Genomic DNA, 14002 nt, shown 5'->3' on the forward strand with positions numbered 1-14002 from the left:
CGTGGCCGCGGGGACCCCTGCCTCCGCCTGTGGGCGCGGTGGAGCCGGTGAGGGGGCGCTCGTGCGAGGGCTCGGCGGGCGGCGCGGGGCCCGCGGGGCCGTGGAGCGGCTGACGCGGGTGCTGGGTCCTCGCTGGGCCCGGCTCGGGGCCGCTCCGCCGACCTGCCGCCGCCGCCGGGGCCGGGGCCCCAGGCGGAGGGGCCGGGGCCGCGCAGGCGGGGAGGCCGGCGGACGTCTTGCCGCGTGTGGAGGTTTTCGGCGGCGGCCTCGAGGGCGAGGGCCGGGCGAGCAGAGGGTGAGGCGGGACCCGCGGCGGGGCGACGGGGGAGAGGCCGCCGGAGGCCGCGCCTTCGGAATGAAAAGTGTTCATGTGTGTAGACTCTCTCTTTTTCTTGATAAGTCTGGCTAGGGGTTTACTATTTTATTTATTTTCTCGAAGAACCAGCTCCTGCTTTCATTCTCTCTATTGTTCTATTCTCTATTTTATTTATTTCTGCTCTAAACATTATTATGTCCCTCCTTCTCCTGACTTTGGGCCTCACTTTTTCTTCTTTGTCTAGTTTGGTTAATTGTGAGTTTACACTGTTCATATAGGATTGTTGTTCTTCCCTGAGGTAGGCCTGTGGTGCAATATGCTTCCTTCTTACCACCGCCTTCGCTGAGTCCCACAGATTTTTGCCTTGTTGAATTATTGTTGTTATTTGTTTCCATGTATTGCTTGATCTCTGTTTTTATTTGGTCATTGATCTACTGGTTATTTAGGAGCATGTTGTTAAGCCTCCATGTGATTGTAGGCCATTTCGTCGTCTTTGTGTAATTTATTTCTAGTTTCATACCCTTGTGGTCTGAGAAGCTGGTTGGTACAATTTAAATCTTTTCAAATTTTCTGAGGCTCTTTTTGTGGCCTAGTATATGTTCTATTCTTGAAAATGTTCCGTGTGCACTTGAGAAGAATGTGTATCCTGGTGCTTTTGAGTGGAGAGTTCTGTAGATGTCTAAGGTCCAGCTGTTCTAATGTGTTGTTCAATGCCTCTGTGTCCTTACTTATTTTCTGTCTGGTTGATCTGTTCTTTGGAGTGAGTGGAGTGTTGAAGTCTCCTAAAATGAATGCATGACATTCTATTTCCCCTTTGAATTCTGTTAGTATTTGTCTCACATATGTAGGTGCTCCTGTGTTGGGTGCATAGATATTTATAGTGGTCATATCCTCTCGTTGGATTGACCCCTTTATCTTATGTAATGTCCTTCTTTATCTCTTGTGACTTTCTTTTTTTGAAGTCTATTTTGTCAGATAGTAGTACTGCAACACCTGCTTTTTTCTCCCTGTTGTTTGCATGAAGTATCTTTTTCCATCCCTTTACTTGTAGTCTGTGCATGTCTTCGGGTTTGAGGTGAGTCTCTTGTAAGCAGCATGTAGATGGGTCTTGCTGTTTTATCCATTCTGTTACTCTGTGTCTTCTGGTTGGTGCATTCAGTCCATTTACAATTAGGGTGATTATCAAAAGATACGTGCTTATTGCCGTTGCAGGCTTTCGATTCGTGGTTACCAAAGGTTCAAGGGTAGCTTCTTTACTATCTGACTGTCTAACTTAACTCTTGTTACTATCTGACTGTCTAACTTAACTCTTGTATTAGGCTATTATAAACACAGTCTGATGATTCTTTATTTCTCTCCCTTCTTATTCTTCCTCCATTCTTTATATGGTAGGTGTTCTATTCTGTACTCCTTTGTGTTTCCTTTGACTGCTTTTGTGGATTGTTGATTTTATTTTTTTGCCTTTAGTAAGTATTTGGTTGGTTTGCTTTCTTTGCTGTGATTTTATTTTCTCTGGTGACACCTATTTAGCCTTAGGAGTGCTTCCATCTAGAGCAATCCCTTTAAAATATCCTGTAGAGGTGGTTTGTGGGAGGCAAATTTCCTCACTTTTGCCTGTCTGAGAATTGTTTATTCCCTCCTTCAAATTTAAATGACAGTCATGCTGGATACAGTATTCTTGGGTCAAGGCCCTTCTCTTTCTTTGCATTAAATATATCATGCCATTCTCTTCTGGCCTGTAAGGTTTCTGCTGAGAAGTCTGATGATAGCCTGATGGGTTTTCCTTTGTATGTGGTCTCATTTCTCTCTCTGGCTGCTTTTAAAAGTCTGTCCTTATCCTTGATCTTTGCCATTTTAATTATTATATGTCTTGGTGGTGTCCTCCTTGGGTCCCTTGTGTTTGCAGATCTGTGCACCTCCATGGCCTGAGAAACTATCTCCTTCCCCATATTGGGGAAGTGTTCAGCAATTACTTCCTCAAAGACACTTTCTATCCCTTTCTCTCTCTCCTTCTTCTGGCACTCCTGTAATATGAATATTGTTCTGTTTGGATTGGTCACACAGTTCTCTCAGTATTCTTTCATTCCTAGAGATCCTTTTTTCTCTCTGTGCCTCATCTTGTTTGTATTCCTCTTCCCTAGTTTCTGTTTTCATTTGTCGTCTCCTCCACCGAATCTAATCTGCTTTTAATACCCTACAGTGTGCTCTTCAATGATTAGATCTCCTTCCTAAATTCTTTCCCGAGTTCTTGAATATTTTTCTGTACCTCCATGAGCATGTTTATAGTTTTTATTTTGAAATCTCTTTCAGGAAGATTTATTAATTCAGCCTCAGTCCTTTCTCTGGTGCTGAGATTTTGCTTTGAACCAGGTTCCTTTGACGTTATATATTTGTATGTGGCGCCCTCTAGTGCCCAGAACCTCTTCTCTCTGGAGCTGCTCACCCAGTGGAGGGATGTCCTGGGTCTCAGGGGGAGTGGTGCTGGTGCCCTGTTCCGTGAGATCCGCTGCTTTCTCCAGGTATATGCAGTCTGCTGCAGCCTTGTTTCCCGGTGCTCTTTCAGGACTAGTTGTGTTAATTATATTTTCACATTATATGTGGTTTTGGAGGGGATCTCTGTCTCACGTCTCACACCGCCGTCTTTAATCCAGTCTCAGTTTTGATGCTCCGCCTAGAACTTGGAGTTATGACTTGTCAAATCTGGATGGCTCTGTTGGTTGCAGTTAATTTACTGTCAGGAGAGGAGCTACTATGGTATCTGGGATTTACCTCTCCGCATCAGAGTGAAGAAGTAGTAAGATTCTTAACTTATTCTTTAGCAGATAGACAATAACTCAGCCCACCTTGCGAACTGGGCGGGCAGCCTTGAATGATATGCTCCCTGACCAAGACGCCGGTATCCCAGGGAGAAACCAGAGCACTAAATTTCGTGTGTTAAGTTGATTTTAAATATTCAGGGACCCCTTAACAAGTCCACACCGTTAAGCCTTTATAGGGTCCCCCCAAATCCTCAACTGCCTATAAAAATCCCTAGGCAACGCACAACTATGGGCTCTCTTGACCCCTCCTGGCGCCGCGAGCCAGGAGATCTGTCCTGTCACTGTATCTCTCACTAAAAGCGTCTCCTACGTTGGCTTGGGTGTTCTCTAAGTTCACTCTTCCCCTCCGCAGACAAGAAAAACCCCAGCATCATTTTGGGTGGCTCGTCCGGGATAATGTGGGAGGTGAGTTATCAGCATCGAAGCCTGCCTTTTCTTTCACTGTCTTTATAGAAGCCGTCGGTGGCACACAACATCGGACGCCCGTGAGCCACTTAAGTGGAACTAGCCCGGTTGCATTTTACTAGAAAGTTGTCCATTTCTTCTAGGTTATCCAGTGTGTTAGCATATGATTTTTCATGGTATTCTCTCATAATTCTTTTTATTTCTGTGGTTTCTGTAGTGATTTTTCCTTTTTCATTTCTGATTCTGTTTATGTGTGCAGGCTCTCTTTTTTTCTTGAAGAGTCTGGCTAGAGGTTTATCCATTTTGTATGTTTTCTCGAAGAATCAGCTCCTGCTTTCATGGATTCTTTGTATTGTTTCATTCTTCTCGGTTTTATTTATTTCTGCTCCAATCTTTATTACGTTCCTCCTCCTGCTGACTTTGGGCCTCATTTGTTCTTCTTTTTCTAGTTGTGGTAGTTGTGAGTTTAGACTGTTCATATGGGATTGTTCTTCTTTCCTGAGGTAGGCCTGTATTGCAGTGTACTTCCCTCTCAGCACCGCCCTTTCTCTGTCCCACGGATTTTGTGTTGTTCAGTTATTGCTGTCATTTGTCTCCATATATTGCTGGATCTCTGTTTTTATTCGGTCATTGATCCGTTGGTTATTCAGGAGCATGTTGTTAAGCCTCCATGCGGTGGTGGGCTTTTTCGTTTTATTTGCGTAAATTATTTCTAGTTTCATACCCTTGTGGTGTGAGAAGCTGCGTCGTTTTTGGGGGCTCGTCCGGGATAACTTCGGAGGTGAGTATAGGCATCCGAGCCTGCCTTTTCCTTCACTGTCCTTATAGAAGGAAGCCATCTATGGCACACAACATCGGGCGCTTGTCAGCCACTTAAATAGGACTAGCCCGGCTGCCGATCTCAAAGTCTCGAGTGCCAGGTTCCCCTGCGTCTCCCTCAGTGGATCCCCCGTCTCCCTTGGGAGCCAGGAAAGTCACCTGAGTGGAGGCCAGGATTCCCCTTCAGAGGCATCTCCCTCGATGCGAGGGACTGAGGAAGGCCGTGGTCACCTGCGAGAGTCTAGGCTGAGGCTGCGCTTCATTGGCTTCTCAAAGGCCTGTGTGTCTGGAGTCAGACCCTGACAGCCCGACTGGGTATCCATGAGGAGTGTCTCTCTTTCTGTCTGTCTGTCTTCCAGCCTGCTTCTCCGGGCCGCCCCAGCCTCTGGGTGAGGCAAGGGTGCTCTTTACTTCCTTTACTCGCTCGATGTGTGCCTCTAACTTCGTCAGTGCCACGGACCCCGATGCTCAGCACCGCAAGGTAGGAGATCTACGCTTCGCTCTTATTCCTGATGAAATGCTGCACTTTTTATCTCATAATAATGTGTCCGGTTCGTTGAAGAATGCTGTTGGTATTTTGTTGGGGATTGCATTGAATCTGTAGATTGCTTTAGGCAGGATGGGCATTTTGATAATACTAATTCCTCCTAGCCAGGAGCGTGGATGAGTTTCCATTTGTTAGTGTCCTCTTTAATTTTTGTTAAGAGTATCTTGTAGTTTTCAGGGTATGGTAGGTCTTTCAGTTCCTTGGTTAGGTTTATTCCTAGGTATTTTTATTCTTGTTGATGCAATTGTGAATGGAATTGTTTTTCTGATTTCTCTTTCGGCTACTTCGTTAGTGTATAGGAAAGCAACAGGTTTCTGTGTATGTATTGTGTATCCTGCAACTCTGCTGAATTCAGATACCAGTTCTAGTAGTTTTGGAGTGGGGTCTTTAGGGTTTTTCTATGTTCAATATCATGTCATCTACAAATAGTGACGGTTTGACTTGTTCTTTACCAATCTGGATGCCGTGTATTTCTTTGTTTTGACCGGTTGCCGTGGCTAGGACCTCCAGTACTATGTTGAATAACAGTGGGGAGAGTGGGCATCCCTGTCTTGTTCCCGATCTCAGTGGAAGAGCTTTCAGCTTCTTGCTGTTAAGTATGATGTTGGCTGTGGGCTTGTCATATATGGCCTTTATTATGTTGAGGTACTTGCCCTGCATACTCATTTTGTTGAGAGTTTTTATCATGAGTGGATGTTGAATTTTGTCAAATGTTTTATTCAGCATCTGTGGACGTGATCCTGTGGTTTTTGTCCTCCTTTTTGTTGATGTGGTGGATGATGTTCATGGATTTTCTAATACTGTACCATCCTTGCTTCCCTGGAATAAGTCCTACTTGTTCATGATGGATGATCTTTTTGATGTACTTTTTGATTTGGTGTGCCAATATTTTGCTGTTGTTTTTTTTTTCTCAGAACCACTTTTATTTTTTGTCTTATCAATATACCAAGTGTTTTTCCCAGTATACCTGCAGCACACACACACACATATATATATATATATATATGCGTAAAGATAGATTTTTCCTTTAGAGAACACACAAAATACAAAATATTGCCATTGTAAATCTGAACTGTTTTCATCTGGAGCATATAAAATGTTTGTTCACCTGGTTTTTTTTTTGCACAAGGCTCCCCTGATCTTAATGAAGTGGCCAATTGGAGTTTGTCTCCTCTTCTCTCTGGTCCATTGATTTCAGCCTGTACATACTGATTCTAGACTTTCTAGGTGATTCACAAAGAGCTCAGGTTAAATTAACTTGAGGACAGTGTTTGAAAATGCAGAATTACTCACACTTTTTTGTGCCTGTTATTAAGCATTGTTTCCAGAAGATCAATCTTTTAATTACAGTGAGCTTTCCTACTGGTGGCTCTCAGTAACAATAAGTGTATTGTGTGAGCTGACTGGAAAAATAAAGAGAAGGAAAAAAATTCTTTATAGCACATTGCCTTTGCAAAAGTAACATCTCCAGGGTATTGAATAGAGTCTGGTCTTCACCAGCCTATCTAAGGTTGGCCCTATAATCTCCATCAAAAACTTACCTTCGTGGGTTCATGTTTGATAGGAAGCACTTAGAATAGATACATGGTAATACTTATTGCGTATTTGCTGTGCAGTGGGAATTGTGCTAATCCTGTTAAATTATATACTATGAGGTTGGCTCTGTTATCCTTCCCTATTTTAGAAGTGAAGAAACTAAGGCTATTCACCAGTTAATCTGTGGCCTTATAACAGTAAGTGGAGCACTATGTTAAATTTAGCTGTATCTTACCACCAAGGTAATGGTATTAACTCTGATGCCCTTCCTTCCTTCATTCCTTCCTTCCTTCCTTCCTTCCTTCCTTCCTTCCTCCCTCCCTCCCTCCCTCCCTCCCTCCCTCCCTTTTGTTATCATTAATCTACAATTACATGAAGAACATTATGTTTACTAGGCTCCCCCTGAAATGGTTTCTTGAACCTTTAGAATTCAGGAAACATTCAATTATGCGGGGTCTAAATTTATATTTATTGTATGTATTTTTGTTAACACGCAGGCTTTCAGGTTATGGCATAGGGCTGATTTTAAATACGGTATTTCATGGCTTTATGTTGTAGAAGATGTCACCAAAGGTTTTTATTGCTGTTTTTGTTCTTGTCTGAGCTATTTGGGGCAATGAAAAAACTTAATGCTAAGAACACGTATTAGGGTTAAAAAGTCCAGTAATTAGGCATGTTTTGGTGTGACTTACAGCCTCTCTTGGCTCTGAGTGGACACTTCCCAGCTGGGACCACACTGCTTTGTAGTGGTCTTGTGGATGATATTCCAGTGTTCCTGGAATGTTCCTTTAAGGTGCTTTCTATTTCTGTGCATGTCATTTTGATACCTTTGATAATCAGTTATACTGAGAACATAGTTTAAAAAAATAAATAAAAAGAAAGCAGAATTTGGATTATTAAAAACAAAAGCTTTAAAGCATGGTTATCACAAGCTGTGAGAATTCCCGTGCCCGCACTGTAGTGTTTGTTGGGGGGTGTCTCTGTTGGATTCTCCCAGAGGAGGATGCCGCCCCAAATCACTCACGGAAGGCGTCTCTTGATGCAACAAGCAAGAGGAATTTATTCAGAGGCCAGCTAGCTGGGGTCCATGTGTTAGCCCGACGCAGCGGGTCTCAACAAGGACCCCGAACACACAAAGCCAGAAGTTTTTATAGCATTTTCAAAGGGGCAGTATTTTCTACAGTCACAATACAGTGGTTTTTTTTCATAGACACATAAATTTTCAGCTGACGCCTCATCCTGGGGGTCTGGTTAAATAAAATCACTTTCGGAATGTTTAGGGTGGTTCTAGCAAGATAAGCTTAACTGATTGAGGTTGGCTAACTAAAGGTCACTACAATTAACACTGGCTGACTAACTTGTTTTTCAAAGTTCTAGTAATTTTTCTCCTTCTAGGTTAGAAAATGGTGTTTGAGCCTTTAAGATGGCTGTGCTTATGCTAACTTTTGATTCTTCAGGTTCTACATCTCCTGTTAGAGCGCTGGTCCCCGCACCACCTGTCACCTCCGTTTTAGAGACTGCCCCCTCTCATGATCTTTCTCGTCTGAATTTTTCACAGTGGCATCTAGCTCTGAAGTAGATAGTCTTCATCTGTTCATCTTAGTTGAGCTTCAAGCTACTTAATTAGTATGAATATTAAAATTGGTGCCATGCATTCCTTAGCGTGACTGGTTTATTTTGAGCTAACGGTGGAGGATAAGGGAGATAGAAAGTAAAATGGAGAAAATGTTACATTGATACGGATGACGCCGCCTTAACGCTGAATGCTTTTTTCCGCTTAAGCCACGGGAGGGTGCCTGTTGGAAGTCAGTCAGCTTCAGAATTCATTGCCATTAGCTTGCATGCTTTCTAAGTTGTAGTTCTAAGGAAAAAAATCTGAGACGTATGGTTATTGTGCCATGTGATTCCCCTGAATAGAGGACATGTTCTTGGGTTCTGTCAGATGCTGACTGTATTCATCCAAAAATCCTACTTACTTCTTTTGTGATGAAATTATGGAGATACTTTAAACAAAGACAAGCCCTTGATGGCTTTGGCCCTTAGGCTAGCCATAGCTGAGGTCGATTCTTGTGCAATTGGCCATTCGGAGCCCCAAGTTAGACCTCGTTCACACTGCCCGCCCCCATTTGTGTTTCAGATAAATATTCCGAGAGGTCTGGGAGGAGGAGTAATGAAATCTGAGAGAGAAAATGAAGTGTGACAGCATTTCAGAATCTAAGGAAATGCACCCGCAGGTTCCTTCCCTGAGTTCTTTGTGCCCCTTAACTGTGTGAATGCACGCTGGGATTGGAAATGGGGACCCCCCCCCCGGGTCATGGGCCCTTACTAAGCTTGTTTCTGGGTGGCTTGCTGGGACTTTCAGGGACTCACTTTAAAAAATGACATTGAATTTTATGAAGCAAACTTTCACATCTGTGACCTGCCTTTTGCACAAAAGCTCCCCTCTCCCGGTGAGGTGTCCCTGTTCCCACGGGCTGCTATTCTGTTACTCTGGCCTGAAGCGAGTTAGCAGCCAGCTGGGCCGCGCCACTTACATCGCCGCCCAGGCCGCTGACAGGAGCGTAGTGACGTGTTAGAGCATGTTTATTGTGCAGACGAACTGGAACGGCACTAGGACCGTGTGCCTGTGTCGGCTTAAACACTGGGATTTTATGCCCCTTCCACCTTCCATCAGCTTGTAGCTGTTGGATTTTACAGTTACTCATTTGGGCTACAAATAGAGTAACAGTATTTTTGTTTGGCCAAATGTGGGGTGTGACCTTTGACATCGTGCTTGGCTGTGCCTGGGGATTTGAATTCTCCAGTTTAGGTGGAATTTCCTGCTTTGTTTCCTCTGATAGGGGAATACACGCTTTGGCTCTTTCCACTAGAGGTGGAGGAAGACAGGAAGAGTACAACTGGAACACACAGAGGGTATTCATTATTTTACTGGGTGTGATTCAGTTGGCGGGCTTTTCACGGGAGTGCGAGCCTCCTGCGGTCGTTAGTTCTGCGTACTAAGAAAGCACTGTAATCATACTCAGTTTTCTTTGCTCTATATCTAATTTTTGACCAGTCTGGCGGGGTAGTGAGGATGAGTCCCTGCCTTTTCGTGGTGCCTTTGGTGCCGGGGTTCTTGTTCACTGAGCCAAAGAATGAACTTCGCAAACACTCAAGGTAGGAGAGCAAGGTTAGAGGCTTTAATTTAGAGTTAAAGTGACTGGACAGAGAGCTCCTAGCTCACGCCAGGAGGGGGACACGAGAGTCCGTGGTTGGCTCATTGTCTAGGGGATGTATGCGCAGTTGAGGATTTTCAGGAATGGGGGTAAAGGGCTAGGGGTGCAGACTTGTTGAGTGGTCCCAGAATGCTCATTTCTGATGAGTAACAGAAGAAATTTGCTGCTGTGATTCTTTCTCAGGATAGCAGTGTCCCTCTGGGAGCATGTCAATTAAGACCACGTGCCCTGCCCGCAAGGTGGGCTGGGTTGTTCCCTGTTTGCTAAAGTGTGTTAAGAATCTTACTTCTTAACTTTTTGAGATGTTTACAGCCTGGCTTGTTTACTAAATGAATCTTTTGCTCAGGTTGCGGATTACTTGGTTAGGATCAGAGAAGGAAACACAGCATATAGGTACAGTTACAAATAAGCTGGGCCTTTTTGCAGGCTAAGGTAAATTTTACAGTGTCATGATCTAACTGATACAAAGAAGTCACAGGTTATGCTGAGATACTCTTCTTCATCTGCAGAACACTCAGACATTCCAGGCCGAGTTGCTCCTGGCCTTTTGAGCTTGAACTGATTTCACTGAAGAATGTCTATATTCCTACTCTGGTATCTTTACCCTAGAGAGTTAGTGTGACTGACCGCGTAATGCTTATCACAGAGTTTCGCTAGGGACTCCTATGCACATTGTTACATTGTTCTGACTGTAATGATCTTGCTCTGCTTTTTCTCCGGAGGCCCTCACCCTACTCTGCCTAACCCCACGGTCCCTTGTCTCACCAACACCAAATTCAGAACGGTGCTCTTACCTCTGAGTAACTCCTGTTATTTTCCAGAGGCCTCCTGGAACATGACAGAGGAATTTTTTCTCCTCATTAGGGAAAATTTGGCTAATTTGGCTTACATTTATCTCAGCTGTAATTACCTGGAAAGCACTGTCAAAGGAATAATGCTAAACTTTATTCAGTGTTTTACATTACAGATATTTCCAAATATCCTTATATCCACTGCCTTATTGTAAGTTCTCCTCAGCTCTTTAACCACTGTAAATTGCAAGTCTTTTGTCATTTATAGTTTCTTATTCCTAAACTGGTAAAGAACTAGATGCCAGCAGCGGTGCTTATCTGGGGGCGAGGTCGTGTCTGTTACAGGTCCTCGCTGGCTCCCCACACAGCTGGTCAAACGTCATCACACAGCGGTCAGCTCCCAAAATGAGGGTGAAAACCCCCCCGCCTCAGAAGTCTGCCTCCCTCGGCACCCAACATCACCTACAACTTCAGTTAAAGAGAGAAGGAGGGGAGAGCTCCCAGCTATGCCCAGCGTTTTGCCCTGAGGTTTTTCCAATCTTTTCACCTTTTTTCCTGTTTTCTGGTTCTGTGATCTTTCTCCTTCCTTCTCAAACCAGATTTTTTCTGAAACTTCACTACTGTGCTGTTTTGGAAGAAGTATCTTACGTTATAAAAAATGGCCTGAGTTCCTCAAAATATATTACCTGAGCTGGGACCGTGCCGGCTGGCAAGGGATCCCTAAAGCAGGTACTGGGCACGGAGGCCGCGGAGGCAGAAACAGCCAAGGAGACAGAAAACCGATGCCGCCTCTCTCTCACCCACATGCCTCACTTCGCCCTGATTGGCCCCGGAGGATGGCTGGCTAGCCAGAGACGGGTAAGATTCCTCAAGGGAGGAACAACCTAAGACAGGCACAGTCGCAGAGGGGCCATCAGGAGAGAACTTGGGGGCCGACAGAGGTGAGGCGCAGATCCTCACCCCGCCCCCCCCGACTCTGCAGAGGCCTGAATCTTCACCATCTCCGAGCAAAGTCTCCTCCTCCCATGGCTGCGTCGCTGCCCAGGCTCAGCTTGAGACAGGGACCCTCGGCTTAGACACAATAGGGTGAGGGTGAGGGCCTCTGGAAAAAGCAAGGCAGGATAATTACAGTCAGAGCAGTGTGTGACTACATGGAAGGAAAGCCCCTATCAGAACTCTGTGTTAAGCATTATGCACAGTGAGATCAGTTAATATTCCCCAGGTGAAGGAAAATAGTCCGTGTTTTTATTATGCTAATTGTTTGTAATCATGTGTAAGATTTACTTTAGCATGCTAAAAGGCCCAGCTTATTTTTTTAACTTTACCTATATGCTGTTTTTCCTCCTTCATCCCATAATCAAGTAATTTGCGGTCTGGACAGTTAATGTAGCAAGCTAGCCCAGCCATAAACAGCACATAGTAAAGACAAGAAAGATTCTATCTTAAAGCTAAGATTGCATTTTAAAACCCAGGAAGTTAAGAAGTAAGATTTTTAATGTCCTGCCACTGGGTTTCAACCCTGGGCAAGTTCACTATGGATTCAATGTGACCAAAGAAATGACAGTAAAATGTTCTTGGGGTGAAAGGGTCATACCGAACTTTATTTCCACAGTGGCAGGTCAATCACTAACATCTCATCCAATCAGAGCGAGTCTGCATGCAGCAAGTCCTCTGGGACTCTGCCTACACAGCCATCCCACACAGCCATCCTCTGGGGCTCTGACCTCAGCGCTGCCACCACTCCAGCCTCTGCTCTGCTCTCCTGCAGCCTCGCAGCCGTGTCACCGTGTCACCCAGAGCACTGGGTGGAAGCTCTTTCTATAGAGTCAATAGCAACATATTGCCCAAACACGTGTAGTGAGCTAGCCGACTAGGCCCAGGGGAGAATCCTGGACACAGGAACTTCCATTTTATCCACATTTAACATACTCTTTAGCGAACATACAATAACTCAGCCCACCTTAGAGGTAAGGAAGGCAGTCTTAATTGATATGCTCCCACATGCATCCGAGCAGTGCATTTCTTGTGTTAAGCTAATTTTGCAGAATTACCCAGAGGACTGATGAGAAACTTCATGTCTCATCAAAGAAAAACACCTTGAGACCACTTAACAAGTCCACACCCCTAGCCCTTTGTCACATTCCTGAGAAATCCTTAAAAGGGGGAACCGCCAACCTTTCAGTGTGCCTCTCTCTCTGAGGTAGCCCACACTAGTGTGTTCCTGCCCTTCAATTCTTGGTTGCGGCAGGGACAAGAACCGAGGAAAAGACACAACGCCCTCCCAGCAGGACTCCCAGGCCAGGGGAGGGATGGGGGAAGGAGTCCGCTGGGAGGGCAGGGAGAGAGGGGTGCCCCAAGCATGGGAACACAGAGCCTGGAGGAAGAACAAGGAGAGAATGGCAGCAGCTGGGGAGGGAAGCCACGGAGCCTCAGTGGTAGTGAGGAAGGGACTGTGGGTGCAGACCGAGTAGGGAGGCCTCCGGAATAAAACCCCCTACTGAAATTCCACATGAAACAATTAAGGAAAGTCAGTCACATTAATTCTCTAATGTAATACAAGCATTCTTCTGGGAGATTGATGAAAGCTAAAAAAGCCCAGGAGTAACTTGGCCTGAAATGTTTGAATATCCCCCAGATAGGAAGGAAAATACCTCAGCATAGCCCATGTCTTCATTGTGTCAGTTAAATGACACTATTGTAAAATTTACTTTAGCCTGCTAAAAGGCCCAGCTTAGTTTCTTTAACTTTACCCAGATGCTGCTTTTCTTCCTCTAGCCCTAATCAAACGATTTGCATCCTAGGCAACTCATAATGGCAAGTGAGCCCAGTCACAAACAACATAGCAAAATCAGGAAAGATTCCATCTTCAAGATAAGATTGCATTTTAAAACCCAAGAAGTCAAAAAATGGGTTTCTTAACATAGCGGACAATGACTCAGCCCACCTTGGGAGCAGGACAGGCAGTCTTGATTGATATGCTCGCAAACCAAGAAGCTGCTGTTCTGGGAAAGAATCCGAGCAGTAAATTTCTTGTGTTAACTCTGCAAAATAATCTGGAAGACTGATAAGAAATTAACTGTCTCTTCAAAAATAAGCATTTGGGGGCCATTTAGCCGGTCTGCATCCCTACCCTTTGTCTCTCAACCACCTGTAAATCCCCTAGACGACGCAGAAACCCAGGGCTGTCTTGAGCCCTCCGGGCACGTGCAAGCCAGGAGCTCTGCCTGCCTGCTTCATCTCTAAATAAAAGCCTCGCACTTGCTCTCCTACCTTTAGTGTTTCCGGAGTTCGTTATTCGACTCCGTGAACAAGAAATCCAGCATTAGCTTCTCTGAGGAGCCCGAAGACGGGGAGTCCCCAGAGCCCCGTGCCTGGGCACAGAGCCGCGCACCTGGTGCCAGAGGGCCGTGCCATCTCCACAGCACACATCGGGTGGGCAGGTGCATTGCAGCCCACAGTCAGGGTGGCCACGCAGCCGTGTGAGCCTGGTGTCCCAGCAGCAGCAGTCCAGGGCCTGGCATGCCCTGGGCACCTGCACACACCGGGGCAGGACG

General features: G+C 45.2%; 1 protein-coding gene across 13 annotated transcripts in view; it reads left to right on the forward strand.

Moving 5' to 3' along the window:
- The window catches only part of LOC118917624 (ral guanine nucleotide dissociation stimulator-like 2), a 65731-nt gene that overhangs the window by 679 nt on the left and 51050 nt on the right, over nucleotides 1–14002 (forward strand). For 3 of the 13 annotated variants that reach the window (XR_008993046.1, XR_008993049.1, XR_008993047.1), the window contains exon 2: nucleotides 4719–4840. The exons of 7 other annotated variants lie outside the window; for them this stretch is intronic. The gene's annotated coding sequence lies outside the window, so the exon portion shown is untranslated. Of the gene's footprint in view, nucleotides 1–3; nucleotides 4322–4341; nucleotides 4841–7899; nucleotides 8097–14002 lie in introns of those variants that run through there. 3 more of the 13 variants (XM_057490002.1, XR_008993053.1, XR_008993054.1) reach the window with 3 other exon arrangements.

This window comes from Manis pentadactyla, chromosome 12 (assembly GCF_030020395.1).
Source record: "Manis pentadactyla isolate mManPen7 chromosome 12, mManPen7.hap1, whole genome shotgun sequence".
In the NCBI taxonomy this organism is placed as follows: Eukaryota; Metazoa; Chordata; class Mammalia; order Pholidota; family Manidae; genus Manis; species Manis pentadactyla.